This window comes from Trichosurus vulpecula, chromosome 3 (assembly GCF_011100635.1).
Source record: "Trichosurus vulpecula isolate mTriVul1 chromosome 3, mTriVul1.pri, whole genome shotgun sequence".
Classification (NCBI taxonomy): domain Eukaryota; kingdom Metazoa; phylum Chordata; class Mammalia; order Diprotodontia; family Phalangeridae; genus Trichosurus; species Trichosurus vulpecula.
The window spans coordinates 378,588,186-378,612,266 of NC_050575.1; the positions used below are offsets into that span (position 1 = coordinate 378,588,186).

Sequence of the window (24,081 nt, forward strand, 5' to 3'; positions counted from 1 at the left end):
ACAAATTATCTCACATAAAAGTGGCAAGAAAAAGCGGTTCTGTAGGAAGGGAAGAGTGGGCAGGTGAGGAAGAATGAGTAAATCTTGCTCTCATCAGATTTGACCTGAGGAGGGAATACCATACACACTCAATTGGGTTTCTTACCCCACAGGAAAGAAGGAGGATGAAGATAAAAAAGGGGGGACAATAGAATGGAGGGCAGACAGGGGGAGGAGGTAATCAAAAACAAACACTTTTGAAAAGGGACAAGGTCAAGGGAGCAATTTCAACAAAGGCGGATAGTTTAGGAAGGAGCAAAACATAGTCAATCTTTCACAACATGAGTATTGTGGAAGGGTTTTACATAATGATACACATGTGGCCTATGTTGAATTGCTTGCCTTCTTAGGGAGGGTGGGTGGGGAGGGAAGAGGGGAGAGAATTTGGAACTCAAAGTTTTAAAAACAGATGTTCAAAAACAAAAAAAAACATTTTTGCACGCAACTAGGAAATAAGATACACAGGCAATGGGGCATAGAAATTTATCTTGCCCTACAAGAGAAGAAGGGAAAGGGGGATGGGAGGGGAGTGGGATGACAGAAGGGAGGGCTGACTGGGGAACAGGGCAACCAGAATATACTTTATCTTGGAGTGGGCGGGAGGGTAGAAATGGGGAGAAAATTCGTAATTCAAACTCTTGTGAAAATCAATGCAGAAAACTAAATATATTAAATAAATTAAATAAAATAAAAATAAAAAAAAGACCAGCCCTCTTTCTATGGGATTGGCTATTGCTTCTCAGTGCTATGACACAATACTCCAAAGATGTATCATGCCAACTATGTGCAGAAAATTATGATGGATGGTGGAAGGCATATCAAATTTAGGTGAGATGCATTTCCCTCAAGGAGCCTACAGTCTAATGGGGGGAGGGGAGGAGTCAGATACTGTAATGTTCCATGCCAATCAATAGCCTTCATGTGGAACCCATTAAGGGAAGCTTGCTTGTAGGAAGACTTGCAGATACCTTTTGTTAATAAGCTAATTAGGCACTGAGTCAGGTTGTGATGCCTTTGGGTATGAGCCTATTATCTTAAAGAGAACATATTGTGAGAGGTGAGCTTTTGCTTTGGGGGCTCGCTTATGAGAAAGATATGATTCCCTGGTCATGACTCTGAGGGGCTGTATGTTCAGAAACCCCACCCCCACTCCTCGGATATAAAGTCCCTCTCAATTCAGTGGTAAATGTATAGCTTTCATTCAGGCAACAGAGCCCTGTCTGTTGGTCTTTATTTCTCTTTATATTTTTTCTTTGTAATTAAAGAAGATCATTGACCGTTTTAAGTTGCTTTCCTTAGTAAAGCAGAAAAAGAACCTTCACTAGCAGCCATTCTGGGTAGGCCAGTGTGGTTGCCATTATAGATAATGAACAAACAGAAAACATTTATTAAACACCTACTATGTGCTAAATACCATGCCAGGAGCTAGGATGCAAATACAAAGAATGAAGCAATCCTGACTTTCCACAAGTTTCTGTCCTAAAAGAGAAATTATTAAGTATTTATATAAGTATGTGAAGAGAATAAATACAACACCAACAGAGCTCACTATAATACATGCTATTAGATGGAGCTGGATGGCTTGGGCCAAATTTTTCCACTCTGGTTTTGGGCACCTGTAAAATGGAACTCAAATACGTTCAGGGAAGTTGCCTTCCTCTTCTTTGACCTGATCAATACCAAGTCCTTAAATCGCAGCGAGGAAGAAGTTTGTTTTTATTTGCCCACATACAATTTAATGCAATTCACTGCAATGAATATTTATTAAACAATCCACTGCATGTAGGGCATTGAGCTAGGCAGGAGGGTCTGGGCTTCCCCATGACTGCTTGTTCCTCCCCTCTGCTGTGCTTTGCTCCCCCAGGTTCTGTCCCCCATGTCCAAAGGTTTGTTCCACAGAGCAATCATGCAGAGTGGTGTGGCCACCATGCCTGCCATCATTTCTTCCAGCTCAGAAACAATTGTGAATGTAAGTTCCTTGTTCTTTGATCTTTGCAATCCCATTTATTCTTCCTTAAAAGATTACTAACAGCTTTGAGTAAGATCAAAAGAAATATACAGAGTAATGATGAAATAATTCAAGGCCCAAATGGATCCCCAGTTTCACCACTTAGGTGCATCTCTTCCCCATGCTGCTCAGAGCCTCTCTGTGCCTTCCCAGGTGGTCTTTGTGACTATCTGCAGCTGCAGACCTGCTCTCTCCTGTCTTTGCCAGGGGACCTCTGACAGCTTAGCATGGCTGCCCCTCATAGGACAAACATAAAATCCATCAGGGGGCTGAAAGGCAAAGATCTTCTGGCCTGGTAGCTCTCCAACCCCGGGAGTTTGCAGGGGCTTCCTAACCCCATAGCCTGATGTCCCATTGATCTTCTGGCTCATCTGGGCTATGAGAATGTACACTAGAATGCCATTGAATGTTCAAGCTGACAGTTATCATAGAAATAATCCAGTCCAACAGCCTCATTTTACAGAGAAGGATACAGAGGCACAGACAGGAAGTATTCAGTTCCTGGCTCTTCTTCTTCCTGTGCCTGTGGTCCCAGTTTCTTCCTCTGTAAAAGTGGATTTGATTAGATGTTTTGTAAATTCTCTTCTAGCTCCAAATTCTCTTTTCTGACACCCCCAGAACAGCAAGAAGCATTCCCTGAGGGGGCCCAGGTATAGCTGAGATGGAATGATCTGTGAGGCCCCTTCTAACTCTATGGTTCTATCATTCTGTGACTGGTCCAAGGTCACTGAGCTGGGACTAGAACTGAGCTCTCTGAACCAATGTCAGGGTTCTTTCAACATATCAGACCCCATCATGTGTCCTATAAGGATATTTAGGTCTTTTCTCTGAGTTAATGGTAAACTCTTGGGAGCAACAATTGTGTCTTTGTGACCTGCCTCTGCCCATATTCATCCCCATTGGCTGGCACTGAGCCCTGTACAGAGCAGGCTTATGGTTGGGGGACTCAGCCCCTTAGGAGGTCAGACAGGTTCCAACTTGATCTCCTTTTCACCATTACTGTATCATCACCTATAGAAATGATCCTTTGCTAGCTTACTGATAAACATGAAAGGACCCTGCTATTGTGATACACACCAGGGGTTCCTCTATGAGAATATTAACTCTTTGTGGGTGCCTCTTTTCAGGTCATTGCCAATCTGTCTGCTTGTGATAGACACGATTCTGCCTTCATGGTTCAGTGCCTTAGAAGCAAATCTGAGGATCAGATCCTGGCCATTAGCAAGGTACGTAAGCTGAGAAGCAAGGGTTCCAGTCCCAAAAAGAGCTGCAAAAACAGCTTAGTACATGGCTGGAAACCCAGTCTTCATTAGGTGTGATTGAGGTGAAGATCTTGGGAATGTCCCTCTTTCAGCCTCGCTTTCCCCTTACTAACATGAGGGTCTTAAACTAGATGATCTTCCAGGATATGTCCACCTCCAATATTTTATGCCTGAAGGTGTCTTCTAGATCAGTTGTTGTTAGATCTCTTCTACCTCCAATCATTCTGTGTTTTAAACATTTTTGTGCCAAGGTTCCATCCCTTCCACTCTGGACATGCTTTGTCCTAAGAATCTTTCCATCATTCTGTGCTCTAAACATATCAGGTTCTAAGGTTCTAAGTTTTTCGTTCCCTAGTCTTGCAACTCTTCCCACTCAAACATTCTCTGTTATTAGAATCATAGCTTTAGAGCTGGAAGGATCCACTGTGATCTGATTGTAACATTCTGGGTTCCAACATTATATGCTCCAAGTTTCCTTAAACTTCTGACATTCTTCCTTACAAGATTTTTTCCTTCAGTAACATTCTGTAAGTTAAGGTATGGAGAGTTCATCTAGGTGGTGCAGTGGTTAGAGTGCTGGGAAAAACTGACCTGAGTTCAGATCCAGCCTCAGACACTAGCTGTCATGTAACCTGTTTGCCTCACTTTCCTTACTCACAAAATGGGCATAATAATGACACCTACGTCCCAGAGTTCTTGTGAGGATCAGCGATAATAATGGTAAAGTGCTTATTAGGGCAGTACCTGGCACTAAATAAACGTGATGATGATGATGATGATGATGATGATGATGATGATGACAATGGTGGTGGTGGTGGTGACAATGACTACACCATCATAGTGTCGTGGTGGTGGTGGTGGTCCCTTCCAGCTCAACTATTCTGTTCTTTTCACCTTCCAGATCTAACACCCTATGGATCTTTGGAAGAATGAATCACAGTTGTGGGAAGGTCCTCTCTATCCCCTGGGATTGATAGCTCTCATCTATATATTCCTTTCATTAAAAACACAGTTTATAGTATCTAGGATATTAATGAAAAGACATGCTAGGGATGGTGGTTTAGCCACACCAGATATTAAACTGTACTACACAGCAGCAGTCATCAAAACTGCCTGGTACTGGTTAAGAAACAGGGGTGTGGATCAGTGGAATAGGATAGGTACACAAGTAGGTGAAATCAACAAGTTTAGCAATCTACTCTTTGATAAACCCAAAGAGGCCAGTTTCTGGGCTAATAATTCACTATTTCACAAAAACTGTTGGGAAAATTGGAAAATGGTAGGGCAAAAACTGGGCATAGACCAATATCTTACACCATATACCAAAATAAAGTCAAAATGGGTTCATGATTTAGGAGTAAAAGTTGATACTCTAAGTAATTTGGGAAAGCAAGGAATAGTTTACTTATCAGATTTGTGGAAAAGTAAAGAATTCATGACCCAACAAGAGATAGAGAGCATTACAAAATGCAAAATGGATAATTTTGATTATGTCAAATTGAAATGTTTTTGTACAAAAAAAAGCCAATGCAACAAGAATTAGGAGGGAAGCAGAAAATTGGGAGAAAATCTTTGCAACTAGTATCTCTGATAAAGGCCTCATTTCTAAAATATACAGGGAGCTAAGCCAAATATATAGGAATACAAGCCATTCCCCAATTGAGAAATGGTCAAAGGATATGAACAGGCAGTTTTCAGAGGAAGAAATTAAAGCTATCTACAGGCATATGGAAAAATGCTCTGGATCGCTGCTGATTAGAGAAATGCAAATCAAAACAACTCTTAGATACCACATCTCTCCTGTCAGATTGGCTAAAATAACAAATCAGGAGAATGATAAATGCTGGAAAGGATGTGGGGAAATTGGAACATTGTTGCATTGCTGGTGGAGTTGTGAGCTGATCCAGCCATTTTGGAGGGCGGTGTGGAACTATGCCCAAAGGGCTATAGAAATGTTCATACCCTTTGACCCAGTAATACCACTTCTAGGGTTGTATCCCAAAGGAATCACGCAAGCGGGAAAAGGACCCATATGTACAAGAATATTTATAGCAGCTCTCTTTGTGGTAGCCAAGAATTGGAAAGCAAAGGGATGCCCATCAATTGGGGAATGGCTGAACAAGCTGTGGTATATGAAGGTGATGGAATACTATTGTGCCATAAGAAATGGGGATGATGCAGACTTCATAACAACCTGGAAAAACCTACACGACATAATGCTGAGTGAGCGGAGCAGAGCCAGGAGAACGTTGTGCACAGCCACAGATATGTGGATTCCGTGAGGACCAACCCTGACATACTGAGCTTCTCTCAGCAACCTAAAGGGGCAAGGACAACTCCAGGGGACTCACGATGGAGAATGCTATCTTCATTCAGAGAAAGAACTGCGAAGTTTGAATACAGACTGAGGCACACTACATGCTCGCCTTTTCTGCTTCTCTTTTGTTTTTGTTTTTGGGTTTTTTTTTTGTTTGTTTTTTTTTTTGTTTTTTTTTTTTTGTTCTGTTTCTTCTTTCTCATGATTCATTCCATTGGTCAAAATTCTTCTCCACGACTTGACTAGAGCATAAATTAATTCAATGCGAAGTTATACATGACAGTTATATGAGACTTCATGCCGTCTTGGGGAGGGAGGGGGGAGGGAGGGGAGAAAAACTGGAACTCAAAACTATGTAGAACTGTGTGTGGTAAACTAAAAATAAATAAAGGAAAAAAAAAGATTTATTTAGAAGCATAAAAAAAAAACACAGTTTATACATTATCTCATTTCAATAATTTTGCAAAAATTATGTACCATTGGTGGTACAATTACGATGTCATTCCCAAATTACAGACTTGGAAATTAGAACCATTGAATGGAAGTAACTAGAGGGCAGGGAGCTATTTGCTTTTATATTTGTATCCCCAGAGCCTGGAATAGTTTGTTGATTAACTGGATATTTTAAAAAGGAGGAAAGTGAGTCCCAGGAGGATTGATTGTGCCAAATGTCACTTAGTTCACAAGTATCAAGATGGATACTTGATCCCAGGCCTTCAGAACCAAGCTTTATGTTGCATCATGTTGCTTCCTCAAAGAATTGGAGTTTTCTACCTGTACTCAGTACTAAGAGTTAGTGCCAGATTAAATGTTAAACCAGATCTAATTGCTTTTAATTGTTCAGTCTTGTGCAACTCTCGGTGACCCCACTTAGGGTTTTCTTAGTGAGGATACTGGAGTGGTTTGCCTTTTCTTTCTCCAGCTCATTAAGAAACTGAGGCAAACAGGGTCTTGCCCAGGATCTCACAAGTGTCTGAGGCCAGATTTGAACTTAAGAAGGTGAGTCTTTCTGACTCCAGGCCCAGCACTCTGCATACTGTGCCACCCAGCTGCCCCTTCGTCTAATTCCTCTCTCCATTGATCACGTTGACTTTCCTTCCTTCATTATGAAAGCTATTATGTTTTTCATCCTGATCTGACAACAGTTTCCTCATACAGAAAATGAGGGGGGTTGGACCAGATGTTCTTCTAAAGTACCTTTCAGTTTCCTTCTCCCCGTCCCTCCCCTCCCTTCCCTTCCGCTTCTCTACACTTCCCCTCCCCATCCTCCCCCATCACCATCTCTCCCTTCATCCTTTCTCCTTCCTCCCTTCCCTGGCCTAAACAGCCATGGTGGAGAAAGCCGAGGAGGCCATGGAGCCAGGCAAGGCAGACATCATGGGGCTGTGCCAGGACATGTTCTCCAAAATGGCCACATACCTGTCAGGCAAGCTGACCACCAGTAAAGACTATAAACTTCTGGAAAATATGAACAAATTCTCTAGCCTGAAGTATCTAGAAATGAAAGATATTGCAGTAAACATAAATAGAAACCTAAAGGACATAAACCAGAAACCTGCAGCACTTCAGCCTTATCTTGATCAGATCACTTTAATTGAGGAACAAGTAGCAACTCTAGAGCAGCCAGCTTACAAGGTGGAGGCATATTCAAAGAAACTAGAAGCAAAGTACAAGAAGTTAGAGAGGTGATGAAAGAATTCTCTAGCACAAAGACTTTACAAGAATGTTTTATAAGAGCTGAAATAAAAACTTATCACTCTGCTTCAATTCCTGAAAAGAAGCAGTGCTGCTGATCCAAGGAGAATCCAAGCCCCCACCTCTGGCTGGATGTGGAACTCTGGCCACCCCCAATGTTTTCCTAAACCTGTACCCCTGGAACCTCATCTTATCATCAGGGGCTTCGTTGTGTGCCCTGGACCAACACTCAGAAATCAGAATCAACCCTATCTAGAGCAGACACAGATGAGAGGCTCTCATGTCCCTGTCTCCTCCCTTGTCACCTCTCCCCTAGGCCCCCCACCCCACCCCTTTCAAAACCTCTTCTTCAACTTAAACAATAAATGACGACTTATGACCCTCAAAAGAAGTACCTCCCAGGTCGAAATCTACAATCTTATGAACATCTTTCGCCAAAGCACCTGTGAGGTTGAATTTCATTTTGGCCATGCAGATGCCAAGGAGATGGGAAAAGAAAGGATTCCTGACTTTCACTCAAACCCAAGCCCAGAGTTCAGAGACTGAACACTTTAGGGCCTCTATTCCTTTCTTGACTTATCTCATAAGTCATGCACTCTGTACTCCAGCCAAACTTGTCTGCCCCCAGTCTTCTAAATGTTCCCTATATTCTCTTACTTCTGTGTCTTCGCTCAGGCTTTGTCTTATGTCTACAAAGTCTTCCCTTCTTATCATCATACTGGTTTATAAAGGGCCTTTCTCGTAACAATCCCTGAGGTAAGGAGCATAAGAATCATTATTCCCATTTTATAGATGGGGAAACCTCTGAGGAGGTCTCAGTGGATAGAAACTGGGCCTGGAGTCATGAAAACCTGATTTCATATCTAGCCAGAGATACCTACTAGCTGTGTGACCCTGGGCAAGTCACTTAACCTATGCTTGCCTTAATATACTGAAGAAGTAAATGGCAAACCACTCCATTATCTTTGGCAAGAAAACCCCATGGGTAGCATTGGGGTGCTATGGTCTATGGGGTCATGAAGAGTCAGACACAACTGAACAACAACAAAGCTCTGGCAAGCCTAGAGGTGGTGACTTACCCACTTCTGCAGCATCACAGTCAATAAACATCAGACCTGGGATTCAAGCCCAGGTGTCTCCCACTTTTCAATCCAGTCTTCCTTCCTCCCCCATACCTGCTGCCCCTCATAGTCCCCCTTTGTCCATTGAATTCTTCTCCATCTATGAAAGCCCAATTCCAATGCCCCCTTTTAGGAAGCTTGAAGGGAAAAGATCTTGACAATAATCTAGTCCAATGCACTCATTTCATAGGGGAGGAAATTGAAACCAGAGAGATGTAATTTGCCTCAAGTTACAAAGTCGTTTATTGGCTGAGCCAGGAATAGAATCCAGATCTATTGACTTTGAGGCCAAGTCTCTCCTGTTCTTTATGCCAGAAGCATTTCTGGAGCAGCTTCTGTGTCTGGCATGAGGGACACAAAATCTGGATAAGGGATGGGTCCATGATGGAACTCCCCTCCTTAGGGCAGAGGGCTTTATGCCATACTCAGGTAACAGAACCTAAGTCCACAGGGGGCATCACAAGCACTTGCAGTGGGAACTCTGAAGAAGGGAAGGGTCTTTATGGCCATATCAGAGAAGTTTTTGTGGACATCTTGGCAGTTAAAGTGAAGCGGAAGAAAGGTAAGAATTTCAACAGGAAGCAGTGGGGGAAAGGTCATTCTGTTCATGTAGAATGAAGTGAGCCAAGGCAGAAAGGTAGAAAAAAGTGGTTGACTTTCACTGGAGATTTGGAAATCCATTATAAGTGATGTACTTAGCACAGGTCAGAGTCCAGACAGTATGAGATAAGATTGGAAAAGTAGAAGAGAAGGTTCTTAATGCCAGATTGAAGGGTTGGAGGATTTTTTTGGGGGGGAGGGGGGAGAAGTAATGAGGAGCCATGGGATTTTTTTAATGCAGGGAAGTGTCATGAGCACTTCTGAGAAGAGGAAAGAGTGTGTGTGTGTGTGTGTGTGTGTGTGTGTGTGTGTGTGTATGCACGTATGTGTATGTATGTGATAAATTAGAGGGGGAGACAGAAAGGCCAGTTTGGAGACTGTTGCAAAAGTCCAGATAAGAAGGGAGAGCTAGGTGGTACAATGGATAGAGCACCGGCCCTGGAGTCAGGAAGGCCAGGGTTCAAATCCAACTTCAGACACTTACTAGCTGTGTGACCCTGGGCAAGTCATTAAATCTTGATTGCCTACAAAAAATAAAGAGTCCAGGTAAGTAATAAAAAGTGTCTGAAACAGGATGGTAACAGTGAAAATGATGAGAAAGTGGTACATGGAAGGGAGATTGTGGACACAGACTTACCTTTTCTTTTTTTCTGCTTCTTTCTTTAGCAATTCGAGATAATCCCTGGTGTAGTTGATGGGCATTTCCTCCCCAAACATCCTGAAGAGTTGCTGGCTGCAGGAGAATTCCACCATGTCCCTTCCATTATCGGTGTCAATAACCATGAATTTGGCTGGGTTCTTCCTGTGGTAAGATTCTAGCATGTTCTATTCTGAGCCAGCTCTCGACAGTTTATGTTTCTCTAAAGAATCACAGACTTTCCAAGTTGGTCAGGATCATGGTGGCAAAGAAGTCTAAGCCAGAGTAGAAGAATACTTTCTATAACTTACTGGACAAATGGTAATCCAAGCCCCTGCTTGAAGACCTCCAAGGAGGGCAAACCTACTGCCTTCAAAGATAGCTCCTTCCATTTTTAGGCAGCTCGCATGATTGGACAGGGCATCACGACATGAAGTGGAAATTTACTTCTATTTCAACTTCTACCTGTTCTTCCCAGATCTGCCCTTAGGGCAAATGTCACCAGTTAAATGCTTCTTCCTGTTGACCATTCACCAGACAGTTAAAGACAACTATCACGTCTGCCCCTACCCTAAATTTTTTCTTTGACCAACAAAGCAAGACCATGACCACCTTCTGAGGTTCTCTATTTTCTGTCTCAAATGTGATGCCCAGAACTGAACAAAAGATTGCAGATATACAGTTATTTCTTCCACATCATGGCACATTAGGGGTGGAGAACCCTCACAATCTTGAAAAGCTGGGTAAAATTTTGGGGGTACCTGCCCTTCATACCAGAGAAGAATATTGAATTATTATGGTACTAAAGGCTAATATATGTTGACATTATAAAATACTATACATATATTTTATGTATTTCTGAGTTTCTAAAATTGTTCTGTGTCATTTGTTGTCCTTAGACTGTCATGTTTGTCTTCCACAAAACTCCCCAATATTCCCACTTAACTTCTTATGCCTACCCGCAATATTTTTAAATCACTATAAGGAAAATCACAAAGTGGAAGGGATAACTGTAGCCTCCCCACGGGCTGAGTACAAGAGGACTATCATCTCCTTAATCTGGGAAGCTGTGCCTCTCAACATACTCAATAACACATTGCCTTTTTAGGTTGTCATATTACCCTCTTTTCTCCTTATGGGCTTGTGGTTCAATAAAATCCCTAGATCTTTTTCAGATAAATTGTCATGTAGCCATGTCTCCCTCAAGTTGAGATTGTAAAGAAATTCCAAGTGTAAGACCTTGTCCCCACTAAATTTGATCACAGTGGCTCTGGTCAGTCCGATAATCTAGCCTGTCTGGTCCTTTTTTTGGATCTTGACTCCATGATCCATATGTTAGCCAGCCCTCCTGACTTCATGTCATCTGTAAATTTGTCTTTTCTAAAATCAGAAAAGTTACCCTGAGCAGGCTTCCAATGGAAGAATCAGAAATGATTCAACCTTTAGTTATTTTCTCTATGGATGACTCATGTCATTTGCAAATCTGTTTAGAAGTATTGGAAGAGAAGCCCATGCCAGGTTAATTCCCCTTTGATTAAAATATTCTCTACAAGTCTTTTTATTTTGTTTTTGTTTTTTAATTTGTGAAAATTTTTAATATTTGGAGGCAATCAGGGTTAAGTTACTTGCCCAGGGTCACAGAGCTAGTGAGCGTCTGAGGACAAATTTGAACTCAGGTCGTCCTGGCTCCATGCTGTGGGCTCTATACACTTTGTCACCTAGCTGCCCCAAGTCTCTATATTTTAAATGGTGAATAATACCAGCTGAAATTAACAGAGCATTTTATTGTTTACAAAAAACTGCCTTCATAGTACCTGCTGTGATGTTTATCACACTAACCTGTTTCTCCCCATTTTGTGGAGAACTGAGACTCCCATTAAGGAAATTAATTAAACACATCACAGCTTGGACTAGAACCTGGGCTTCCTGATGTGAGACCAGGCCTCTGTCCAATGGGCTTCAGGTCATCATATCTAAAGGCCATTGGGCCAAAATTAATTTTAAATATGACATGATATTAACAACCATTTGTCAGCTGCCTTCTTAAGCACAGGCATATAAAGTTGGTCTATTTATGCTAGTCAGAAAAACTAAATTCTGCCTGCATCATTTCTAGCATAATGTGTTATAGTAAGCATCAGTCATTGTCTAAAGCCACTAGTCATTATGAAGCAACCATGACCACTGTTTATTATGTATTGGGCATTACCAGCCATTTTGCTGGCCATTTGGCAAAATATCTTGAGAATTGTTCAGTTTGTATTGGGCATTATTCAGTAAATCCTAAACAAATCTATGGCACTAGTTCTACCTAAATGATTTCCTTGGATGAGATTTGTTTTTGAAAAATGCATAAATTTCATAAAGTTCTAAAGATTATTCACAGTGCACCATTTTTCTCTACACAGGGAATAAACATTCCTGGATTTAAGGAAAAAATGGATAAAGAAAGTATCCCATCAATATTGCTACGCAAGTATTTGGTGAGATACCAGTTAATCAAACTTTTTTTTCATAAGTACCCACCATATAGCAGGCACTGGGTTAGGCAGAGGAACAAAGTGAAAGAGGCCATGCCCTCAGTAATCTTGTATTCTATAGGGAGATAAGCTGCCCATCCAGAGACAAATGGAAAATATACACGAAAGAAATTTTGGGGGAGGGGTAAGGCACTAGCAGCTTTTCTATAGAAAGATGTTCTATAGAAGGGTCTATTTGAGCTGAGTCTTGCCAATGCAAAGGCACAGAGATGAGAGACGGAATGGGAAGTGTGAGGAGCAAGGAGATTGGCACCTGGGCCACAGAGTGTGAGGAGGGTAACAATATAGAAGACTGGATGGAGCCATGTTGTTCAAAGCTCTAAATACGAAAGAGAGGAGTTTATATTTAAGCCTAGAGGTAATGGGAATCCTCTAGAATTGACTTAGTTGAGGCAGGGGAGTAAAATGGTCAGATCTGTGCTTAGAAAATAGCTCTAGACCCTTCTCAGGCCGCACGCCCGCAGCTGGCACTGGGCACCTGCCACCCACTGCACTTCACTGTGGCCAGAAATGAAGCCATTGTGATTTCTGGAGAGAAGCTGCCCAGCAGGTCAGGCAAGGAGGCCCAGCAGGAAGTGGAGCAGTGTGTCACCTTGGGTAACAAAGGGCGCCACGTGAGTGTCGTTCTGGTGGGAGAAAACCCTACAAGTCACTCCTAAGTCTTGAACAAGACCAAGTCTGCAGCGGTTGTGGGAATCAGCAGTGAAACAATTTTGAAACCCTCCTCCATTCCAGAGGAAGAGCTGCTGGATTTAATTGGCAAGCTCAATGATGATGACAATGTGAATGGCCTCCTGGTTCAGCTCCCTCTTCCTGAACATCGATGAGAGAAAGGTGTGCAATGCTGTGGCACCAGATAAGGATGTGGATGGCTTTCATGTGATCAACATGGGGCGTATGTACCTGGACCAGTACTCCGTGCTCCCTGTAACACCCTGGGTTGTGTAGGAGATCATTAAGCAGAGTGGCATTCCCACGCTGGTGAAGAACGTGGTTGTGACGTCAGGTCCAAGAATGTCGGCGTGCCCACTGCAATGCTGCTGTATACAGATGGCAGGCATGAACATCCTGGAGAGGATGCCACTGTGATGATATCTCACCATTACACTCCCAAGGAGCAGCTGAAGAAGCACACAATTCTTGTGGATATTGTGATATCTGCTGCAGCCATCCCTAATCTAATCACAACAGATATGATCAAGAAAGGAGCTGCTGTCATCAGTGTGGGGATAAATCAGGTTCACGATCCCATCACTACCAAGCCCAAATTAGTGGGAGATGTGGATTTTGAAGAAGTCAAGAAGAAAGCCAGCTATATCGCTCCGGTCCCTGGGGGTGTGGGTCCCATGACGGTAGCCATAAAGGAGCTGTTGAAGTCTGAGGAGTGGGAGGTGAAGGCCAGTTTGCAGCAGCCACCTCTTAATGGATATCTCTTTATCTAAAAAAACAAACACAAAAACATTCCAAGTAATTAAAAAAGAAGCAAAACATGCAGATAGAAATGCAATATTTTAATTTATTCTACTGAGATAATTGTCTGATATTTGTTTGCAGTCCGGCTATTTATTGAAAGCATTAGTGTAGGCAGCTGTGTATGCTCAGAGACCTGTACCCCCCTTCTGAAATGGCTGCTGGGTGACTCTTGCAGCCCTGCCCAAGGAAAACCAAACTTGTCACATTGAACCTCGTAATGACTAAGGCCATTTATGTTAAAACACAGGAGACACAGGATCCCACATTATGTGGAACCAGAAGAGACTCAGGCCACTGAGTTGGAGGAACTGCATTGTTGTGGTGACTTGATAAAATCAGGTTCCTTTATGATATTATCCTCCTGAACCTCATCTGTGATCCCCTAAAGTAAATCTAGAGGTAACAGTCTCAAATTGCTAGACTCAGTAGTTCAGATGAAGGGAAAAGAGAACCCACCATGTCGTCTGGAACATCTTAGCTGGGCCCTCCACACCCCAAGAAATGGTAGTCTGCTGGTTCCCATAAATGCATGCCCACAGTTTTCCCAGGCTGAGGTGGTTCCAGCAAAGGTGAGTGCCCTTTCAGGCCAGAGCTCCTTAGTGGGAGCTTGGTGAGCCTCACAAGCATCCCCCAGGGGCTGGCCAACAGGAAATGGCTGTTTTGAAAACAAGCCCTGCTTGTCCTCTTCATGTGGGGCTTGGGGAGTTAGTGTCCTGGAACTGATTACAAAGGACTTCCTGTTTTACTTCAAGGTTGCATTCAAATTGTACACATTGGCTGTAACAAAAAGAACCCATACCTGAAAGAAGCTCTGACTTGGGGACATTTTGTGCTCTGGGGGATGCTAGGAGTTTATTTTCCACACATCCCCCTCAGACTTGTGGGAAGGAGGCTGGGGTGGGAGCCTTGGCTGAGGCAGGTAGGCCGTGCTTCCCAGAGCAGCTGGCACTGTCCCAATAACCAAAGAATTTGCAATGGCAGCTGCTTTCTTTCCGTTTAGGTCCTCGTTGACTTTCCTGAAAGTCTTTAAAAGTTTGCAATGCTTACTGATTTACCCAACCAGATTTTTGATTAAAGCACTTTTAAAAGATAAAAAGAAAAGAAAAAGAAAATCACTTTAGAAGATGAGTGGAGAACAGATTGGAGTAGGGAAAGGTCTGAGGCACAGGGACCAATCAGGATGCCATTGAAATAGTCTTGGGGGGAGCCAATGAAGGTCCTTCCACCTTCTGACTTTCTTCTTTCATGGTCACAGAGGGGGAAGGGACCCTGGAGACCCCATGTAGTTCTGTCCTTTCCTTGAGCCCCACATCCCTTCTGCCCCAGGCCCAATAACTAGTCATCTAGTATCTTCTTGAGGAATTTAACCCAGAAAGAGCAGACCCTGGTGGGAACATGGCAAAGGGATCTAATGAGACCCAGCACCTATGAATAGCAGGCAAATTTGGGTGGGCCTATTCCTTGTAGTTGGTTAGTTGATGAGTCATGTCTGACTGTTTGTGACGACTTTGGGGAGTTTTCGTGGCAAAGATAATGGAGTGGTGTAACATCAATGTGATACCCACAGCTGCTGCTATGAATATTCCAGCGAATTCCCATGTTTGAATCGCAAAATATAACAGACTCTCTTCATGGAAGACAAAACCAAGACATTCATTCCAACACCAGAAACCCCAATCCATCCTAGTGACAAAAAAATCTATACACATTATAGATGCGGGGGGCACTGCCATCCCCAAGCCTTCCCATAAATGAACTCCATTAAGCAAAATCACTCCCTCTCTGACCGGAGCTCGAGGCTCTGTCTTTGCCTCCCCTCTCTCTCCAAGCTCCACCTCACACCAACTTCCTCCCAGCTCTGATTGCTCTGTCTCACCCACTCTCTTCCTGCCCCACACATTTGGCAAGCTCCTCCCACCAGGGGCTTCATGTGACCCAGACTCATGTGATTCAGGCTTCTATGTCACTCCAAGCAGGTGGAAAAGATCTGCCCATTCCATTAACAATACATTAACAGTACAAGTAAGTGGCTTGCCATTTCCTTCTCCAACATATTTTAAAAATGAGCAACTGAGGCAAACAAGGTTAAGTGACTTGTCTAGGGTCACAGAGCTAATACATGTCAGAGGCTGGATTTGAACTCAGGTCCCCCTGACTCTAGGGCAAGTGTTTTATCCACTGCATCACCTACCTCCCTTGCTTATTCCTTACAATCAACCAAGAAACATCCCCAAACAATCCACTGCCAGTTATGTTCATTTGTCTGTCACTCTGTCTCTTCCTGGGTCTCCTATAGGGTTTTCCTCCTGAGTTTGTGCCTTTAGTGATGGAAGAATATTTGAGAGATATTGAGGACCCTGGAGAATGTCAGGCTCAATTCCAGGAAATGATGGGGGATATGATCATTGTCATTCCTTCCCTCAAAGTGGCCAAATATCAACACAGTGAGTATGGCATGGACCCTTTTCAGAATCAGTGTAGGAATGTCTAATCTCTGGGGCAACATGTGTACCTCACCCACACACTCATGCAGAAGGGGACTCCTACTTCTGCCTTTGTTATTGTAGACTCCAGACTGGTCAAACCCCCTTGTTTACCTTCCTTCTTCTTCCCTCCTGTCCCCACCTACCCCAGGCAGGGGTGAACTCAGTGACTATTCTCTACTTCAACAACAACTGACAATAATAATATAATAAATAATAGTAACCCACAGTAATATAAGCAGAAATGCTTAACTGTTTTGTGGGTATGTATCATGGACCCCTTTGGCAGTACAGGGAAATTTCTAGAGGAATGTTTTTAAATGTACAAAATAAAATACATAGAATAGAAAACCAATTACATTGAAATCGAGTCATCAAAATGCTCAACTAAAAATAAATCAAGAATCTCTGCTAGAGTGTTTATTGGTATAAAAATTTTTACATCCATTCTTCCCCTAGATGCTCACAACGACCTCATCACAGTAGCATGGACCTGGAGTCATGAAGCCCTGAGTTCAAATCCAGACTCAGACACCTTCTACCTGTGTGATCCTGAGCAAGTCGTTTAACTCTGTTAGTCTCAGTTTCCTCGACTATAAAATGGCGATAATACGAGCACCTCTGTCACAGGGTTGTTGCAAGGCTGCAGTGAGATAATATTTGTAAAGCACATGGTACAGCATCTGGCACAAAGTAGGCACTCTCTAAATGCTTATTCACAGGGTAGCTAGGTGGCACAGTGGATAGAGTGCTGGGCCTGGAATCAGGAAGACTCTTCTTCCTGAGTTAAAACTGGCCTCAGACACTTACTAGCTATGTGACTCTGGATAAGTCACTTCACCCTCTTTGCCTCAGTTTCCTCAACTGTAAAATGAGCTGGAGAAGGAAATGGCAAGCCACTCCAAAATTTTTGCAAAGAAAATCCCAAATGAAATAACACAGAGTCAAATATGACTGACGAACTACTGAATAATAAATGCTTATTCTCTTCCCCTCCCCTTCCTGTAGGGCAAATAGGCCAGACATTATTATCTCCACCTCGAAATTTAAAAATCAGCATCAGAAAAGTAAAAGGATTGCCCTAAGGTCTTGTAGTCAGCCAGCAGCATTGCCAGGATTCCAACCTAGGTCTTGTTACTTCAGGCCCCAACACTTGTCCTGCCTTACAGCATGGTTCTCAGACAGTACTTGGGTGTTTTTATTTTATTTATTTACTTAGCTAGTTTTCAATATTTGCTTCTATAAGATTTTGAGTTCTAAATTTTCTCTCCCTCCACTTCTCCCTCCCCAAAATGGTGTGCAATCTGATACAGCCTATACATGTACAATCATATTAAACCTATTTCCACGTTAGTCATGGTGTAAGGAAGAATTAGAACCAAAGGAAAAAACCACAAGAAAGAAAAAACAAAAAAAAGGAGAGAGTAACTAGTATGCTTCAATCTGCATTCAGACTCTACGATTCTTTCTCTGGATGCCAATTGCATTTTCCATCATGAATCAGACAGTAATTGTTAAGGGACTGCCCTCTAGGAGCTTACCTATTAATGGCCAGCTACCATCACCCCCCACCCCAAAGGAGAGAATTAGGCCAGAAGCCATTGGCACGTGGTCCTGCCCTGTGTACAATGTGTCGCTAACCATGGGGATTTCTTTATGTTTGCCTAGGTCCCAGCTCTCCAGTCTACTTTTACGAATTTCAGCACCGACCAAGCATTCTTAAGGATGTCAAACCGGATTTTGTGAAAGTGGACCATGGTGATGAGCTGCGTTTTGTCTTTGGAAGACCTCGTAAGCAGTGGAGATGGGATGGAGCAGGAAGCTGTGACTCAGAGTGGGGGCAGAAGGGGTAGAAGCCCTGGGGATCCAGCCTGCCATCTCCATCATCTACCTGACTCTCTCTGACATCAAAACATACAATAATGCCTTACCTTTCCAGAAAGCACCTTCCCATAGTCAACTCATTGAATAATGATAATCACAGTAGCTAAAACTAGGTGGCATTTACATGCTGCTTGAAGGCTTACAAAGAGCTTTATGTGTGCCATTATTATTTGATATCCTCAAAACAGCCCTGTGAAGTAGGTGCTAGTGCTATCGCCATTTCACAGATCAAGAAACTGAGGCTAAGAAAGGTAACTTGGCTATCCCAGAGTCACAGAGCTAATTAAGGGTCTGAGGTAGGATCTGAACTCCTGTTTTCTTGTCTCCATGTTCAGCACTCATTCTACTTCTCATCTAGCAGCTATTTGATCTTCCCAAATATCTTGTGAGGGTCAGGGTATGGGGAAATGAGGGATTGTGTCTGTTTTATAGAAGAGGAAACTGAACTTCAGAGAGAGGAATGGCCTTATCTAATATCACAGAGTTAGCAGGTCTAAGCCCAAATCCAGTGTTCTTTCTACCCTGCGAGGTTCCCTTAGGGGGCACTGAAGAGGGGCGCAGCTGCCTGAGAAGAGCTTTTGTTTTCATTTTTTATTCTTCGTATTTGTATTTCCAACCCTTGACACAGTGCCAGGGAGAGAGGAGGCACTTAATAGTTACCTGGTTGACTAAGTGATTGGAGATTAAAGTATCAGCCTTGGAAGTACCCTTGATTGTTCAGGTGAACTGCATCAAGGGACTGAATCAGCTACTCTCTTCAATTCAGTTTACATGATGAAGTACATCCAAGATGCAGAGCCCTCTGTTCTACTCTGGGGAAGACACAAAGATAAATAAGACAGTGTAAGCCTTCCTGGAATTTACTTCCCAGAAGGGATGATGAGGCACAAATGCAAAATAAACATGTCCATATGTTAGTGACCTGGTGACCTCAACAATGCCCTCACCTCTATCATGTATTATTATACTGAGTATATAATATAATAATGATATCTAGAACTTATGTAACATTTTTATAAGTTTTGTAGAGCAATCTGTAAGTATTCTCTCCCTTTTTTATCCCTCCCAACAACTCTGGGGTGCAGGTACTTTTCAAACATTTTTCAAACAAAGAAACAAAGGCAGACAGAGGTTAAGTGACTTACCCAGTTTCATCCAGTCAGTGTCTGAGGCTACATTAGAACTCAGATCTTCTTGATTTCCAGTCCAGCTGCACTACTTTGTTTTTTGGGAAGAGACTCAGTTATGGAGACGGACAGAATAGGCCAAGGTAAGCCCTGGGAGGGGAATGACATGCAGGAACCTATTGGAGGAAGATAAGGTCAGTGGCCAGAGCAGGAAGGATTGGGTGGTAGGGGCTGGTGAGTAAAGGAAAGGAGGTCTTTGGGTCTACATTTTGACCTTAACCAAATCTTTCTTTTTCTGTTCCTAGTTTTAGGAGAGGGAACAGAAGAGGAAAAACTCCTGAGTCACAGGATAATGAGCTACTGGGCAAACTTTGCCCATCATGGGTGAGAAAGCTTCCCCTTTGGTTCCCAATGTTTTCCCTGTGGGGTAGTGTCTATTCCTGGGCACATAAAGTTTGCCCACTTATATAGAAGTTCTCTGATTGAAATTTGTTCAGTAAAAAAAAAGTTATTACAACCTTCAAGCAAGGTCTGGTAGACATTGTAGCCCTTCCCAAGTTCATGGTCAAGGTTGGGAGAGGCATTGCTCTGGCAGACTCACCCTACACATGGGCATCTTGAAAGGAAAACAAGAAAGATCAGTGATTCTCTTGGCCCTCACCACCACCCTGGAGTGTCAGTGACTTCTCTTCCCCCTTGGGAAGCATTAGGACAGGTGGTAGTGGCAAGAGACTTGTAGTTGGAGACCATTGTTGTTGTGTTTGATTCTTTGTGACCTCATCTGGAGTTTTCTTGGCAGAGATACCAGAATGGTTTGCCGTTTCCTTCTCCAGCTCATTCTACAGATGAGGAAACAAAAGTAAACATGGTTAAGTGATTTGTCCAGGGTCGCAGAGCTAGTAAGTGTCTGAGGCTGGATTTGAACTCAGGTCTTCCTGACTCCAGGCGTGGCTTTATCCACTGCACCACATAGCTGCTCCAATGAAATGGAGTCCAGTGTTCTAAGTTCAAATCATGATTTGGCTACTTATTCCCTATGTGAATCCTTTCACTCTTTGGACCTTCCGCCTTGGGTGCAATAGAAAGGGGCAACAGGAAAGATGAAGACCAAACTGCTTAAGGTTGAGTGAACAAGACTCCCTATGGGGGTCAGAAGACCCCTAACTTGAGGCCCCTTCTTGGCTCTCAGGCTGAGCTTATGGTGGCTTGCTAAAATTGCCATTTGAGTGGCCCCTTTCTGGTCTAAATATTTAATTTTTCCTGCCAGGGACCCAAATGGTGCAGACCTTATTCACTGGCCAGTCTATGACCAGAACAAAGAGTACCTGCAGCTGAATTTGCAGTTGTCTGTGGACAAGAGCCTGAAGACGGATAGGTGGGAGTTCTAGACCAAGACCCTGCCTCAGAAGATGAAGGAATCACAGCCTGAAAAAGTCCGGGTGGAGTTGTGATCTCTAAGCATAAGCATTTTTAAAATTGTTACAGACCAATAGCACACAATCATTTCCTTTGAGTACTTCCTTGCTCTGAACTAAAATATAGTGAAGTTTTTAGGGAAATACTTTGAGTCTTAGTCATTACTGCTATGGGAGAAGAATATAAATGACATCCAGAAGGAAAGAACCATTAATATAGTGCCTGCCATGTACTGACTACTGTGCTAAGGAAACACTTTTACCAATTTCATCTCATTTGAAAGGGACCTTCCAATTCTGAGACAGTGGGAATCTGATGAGAGCAGCCAGTTCACCCTGTGTCAAGAAGAAAAAATCCCTAGTTCATTTCATAGAATTATAGTGGAGGTAATTTCATTTTCTGTCAGTGTATCCCTAGGGCACTTTTTCCCTAGGGAAATAATCAATGCTTGATGATTGAATGAATGATTGATTTGAAGCTGGAAGAAATATTAGAAATCCTTGAACAACAATGAACACATAGTCCCAGAGAAGGGGAAGGACTTGTCCAAAGTGACACAGACACTAAACAGCTGGGTCCTCTGACTCCTAATCTAAGGCTCTTCTTAGTACACTGAGCTGCTGCCAGGGACTGGAAAAAAATATCAGCTCTCTCTGTCTTTATCAATTAGCAAGAATTTTCCAGACAACATTTCTGCGAGGAGACCATGTGGTAAACTGAGGATCCTAAAAAAGAAAACTTCAAGATAATCCAGCAAGTCAAGTGCTTCTTTACCTGCAAAGGAGTAGCATAGAGGCAATTAGTATCTCTGAGCCCAAAGTCACTATGGTTCTTCTATAGGGTTTCTTTTATACGGAAGAAATAGCAAAATCAAGAAAATGCTTCCTCTATTCTGATTGGTTATGCGAACAAGATATTTCACAGTAAGAATACATTTTACTAACAGGATTCATACAAGCATGTGCTTGTCAGTGTTTAGCAATCAGCTCTCTGGAAAAACCCACAAGACATACCTTTAATTTATATCATTCACATTTTCTCCATCACTTTCCTAAGTTTAGAAATGAACAAAACAATGATCCAAATGCTAATTTGTAGTAGATGCCAATTCTGAGGTGTAAATGCTCATACTGAATATTTAACAACCAGCTCTGGTACAAGTTGACTCTAGCATGTCCCTGGGATGTAGGGATATATGGTGCTAGAACATTTCTTCATTAAGAAAAATCAAATATTGCGTTGTTGAAACCTTTTTGTCACTGAGAAGATTCTGATTGAGAAGTTGTCATAGTTGATATAGGGTTCAGACAATTAAGACAGGATACAGGTGTAAGAGTAACTAGGTGGCTGGGTCATCTCACATAGGGACCTTTAAAATAGCCTTTGGCCTAGTTTCCCTTGACCCCGTTTTCTTCCCTCTCCAGCCCATCAAATCTGATTATGTCACCCCTTATGTGATAAATTCTGGTGATTTCCTTTACTTCTAGGATCCAATATTAAACCCTTTGTCTGTATTTTAAAGACGTTCACAATTCGGACCTTCCCACCTCTTCTCCACTTTACTCCCTCTCCTATGCTCTTTGATCCACTGACAATGGCCTCCTTGGAGTTCCTGGAACAAGACACTCCATCTCTGGGCTCTGGGCATTTTCTCTGGCTGCCCCCATGCCTGGAACCCTCTCCCACTTCATCTGCCCTTCCTGGCTTCATTCAAGTCTCAGTTAAAATCTCCCCTTTTGGGGGGTGGAGCCAAGATGGCGGCTGGAAAGCAGGGACTAGCATGAGCTCCCCACCAAGTCCCTCCAAAAACCTATAAAAAATGGCTCTGAACCCATACTGGAACTGCAGAACCCACAAAATAGCAGAGCTCTAGCCCAGGACAGCCTGGATGGTCTCTGGGTAAGATCAATCCCCTACAGAGCTGGGAGAGGAGCAGAGTGGAGCAGAGCCCAGCTTGGGCCGTGTGGACCAACCAGACAAGGAGCTGGGCAGAGCGTGCCCTAGCACCCTGAATCAGTGACCTGCAGCAGTTACCAGACTTCTCAACCCACAAACACCAAAGACAACAGAGCAGGTTAGTGGGAAAAGCCGCAGGGAGTGGAAAGAGTTCACAGTTCAGCCACCCACCCCGGGGGCAGCAGAGGTGGGGCAGCTACAGAACTACAGCTGCAGTTGCTTCTGGCCCCAGGCCCACCTGGTGGGAGGAATTAAGTGGCGGATCAGAGCAGGAGTGCACAGCCTGCTGAAGATCTAAGTCGAGTCCGGGTTGGGGGTTCTTGGGGAAGGAGAAGTGCTGGTGTGGCAGATCTGGCGCATCCCCCCCAAACGTGGAACATAGAACTCTTTAGTCTACAAGCAGTCATACCCCGCTGAAAAACTCAAGGGTCAAGTAAGTTGGCTGGGAACATGGCCAGGCAGCGAAAACACACCCAGATTCAGTCTGACTTTGGAATCTTTCTTTGGTGACAAAGAAGACCAAAACATACAGCCAGAAGAAGTCAACAAAGTCAAAGAGCCTACAACAAAAGCCTCCAAGAAAATCATGAACTGGTCTCCGGCCATGGAAGAGCTCAAAAAGGATTTGGAAAAGCAAGTTAGAGAAGTAGAGGAAAAAATGGGAAGATAAATGAGAAGGACACGAGAAAACCATGAAAAACAAGTCAATGACTTGCTAAAGGAGACTCAAAAAAATGCTGAAAATATACTGAGGAAAACAACACCTTAAAAATAGACTAACTCAAATGGCAAAAGAGCTCCAAAAAGCCAATGAGGAGAAGAATGCCTTGAAAGGCAGAATTAGCCAAATGGAAAAGGAGGTCCAAAAGACCACTGAAGAAAATACTACCTTAAAAATTAGATTGGAGTAAGTGGAAGCTAGTGACTTTATGAGAAATCAAGATATTATCAAACAGAACCAAAGGAATGAAAAAATGGAAGACAATGTGAAATATCTCATTGGAAAAACCACTGACCTGGAAAGTAGATCCAGGAGAGATAATTTAAAAATTATTGGACTACCTGAAAACCATGATCAAAAAAAGAGCCTGGATATCATCTTTCAAGAAATTATCAAGGAGAACTGCCCTGATATTCTAGAGTCACAGGGCAAAATAGAAACTGAAAGAATCCACCAATCGCCTCCTCAAACAGATCCCAAAAAGAAATCTCCTAGGAATATTGTCGCCAAATTCCAGAGCTCCCAGATCAAGGAGAAAATACTGTAAGGAGCCAGAAAGAAACAATTTGAGTATTGTGGAAACACAATCAGAATAACCCAAGATCTAGCAGCTTCTACATTAAGGGACTGTAGGGCTTGGAATATGATATTCCAGAGGTCAATGGAGCTAGGATTAAAACCTAGAATCACCTACCCAGCAAAACTGAGTATCATGCTCCAAGGCAAAATATGGATTTTCAATAAAATAGAGGACTTCCAAGCTTTCTCAGTGAAAAGACCAGAGCTGAATAAAAAATTTGAC

General features: G+C 42.9%; 1 pseudogene; it reads left to right on the forward strand.

Annotated features, from left to right (window-relative positions):
• Positions 1-1,870: 1,870 nt before the first annotated feature.
• Positions 1,871-20,639, forward strand: LOC118842646 (annotated as a pseudogene).
• The last annotated feature ends 3,442 nt before the right edge of the window (positions 20,640-24,081 follow it).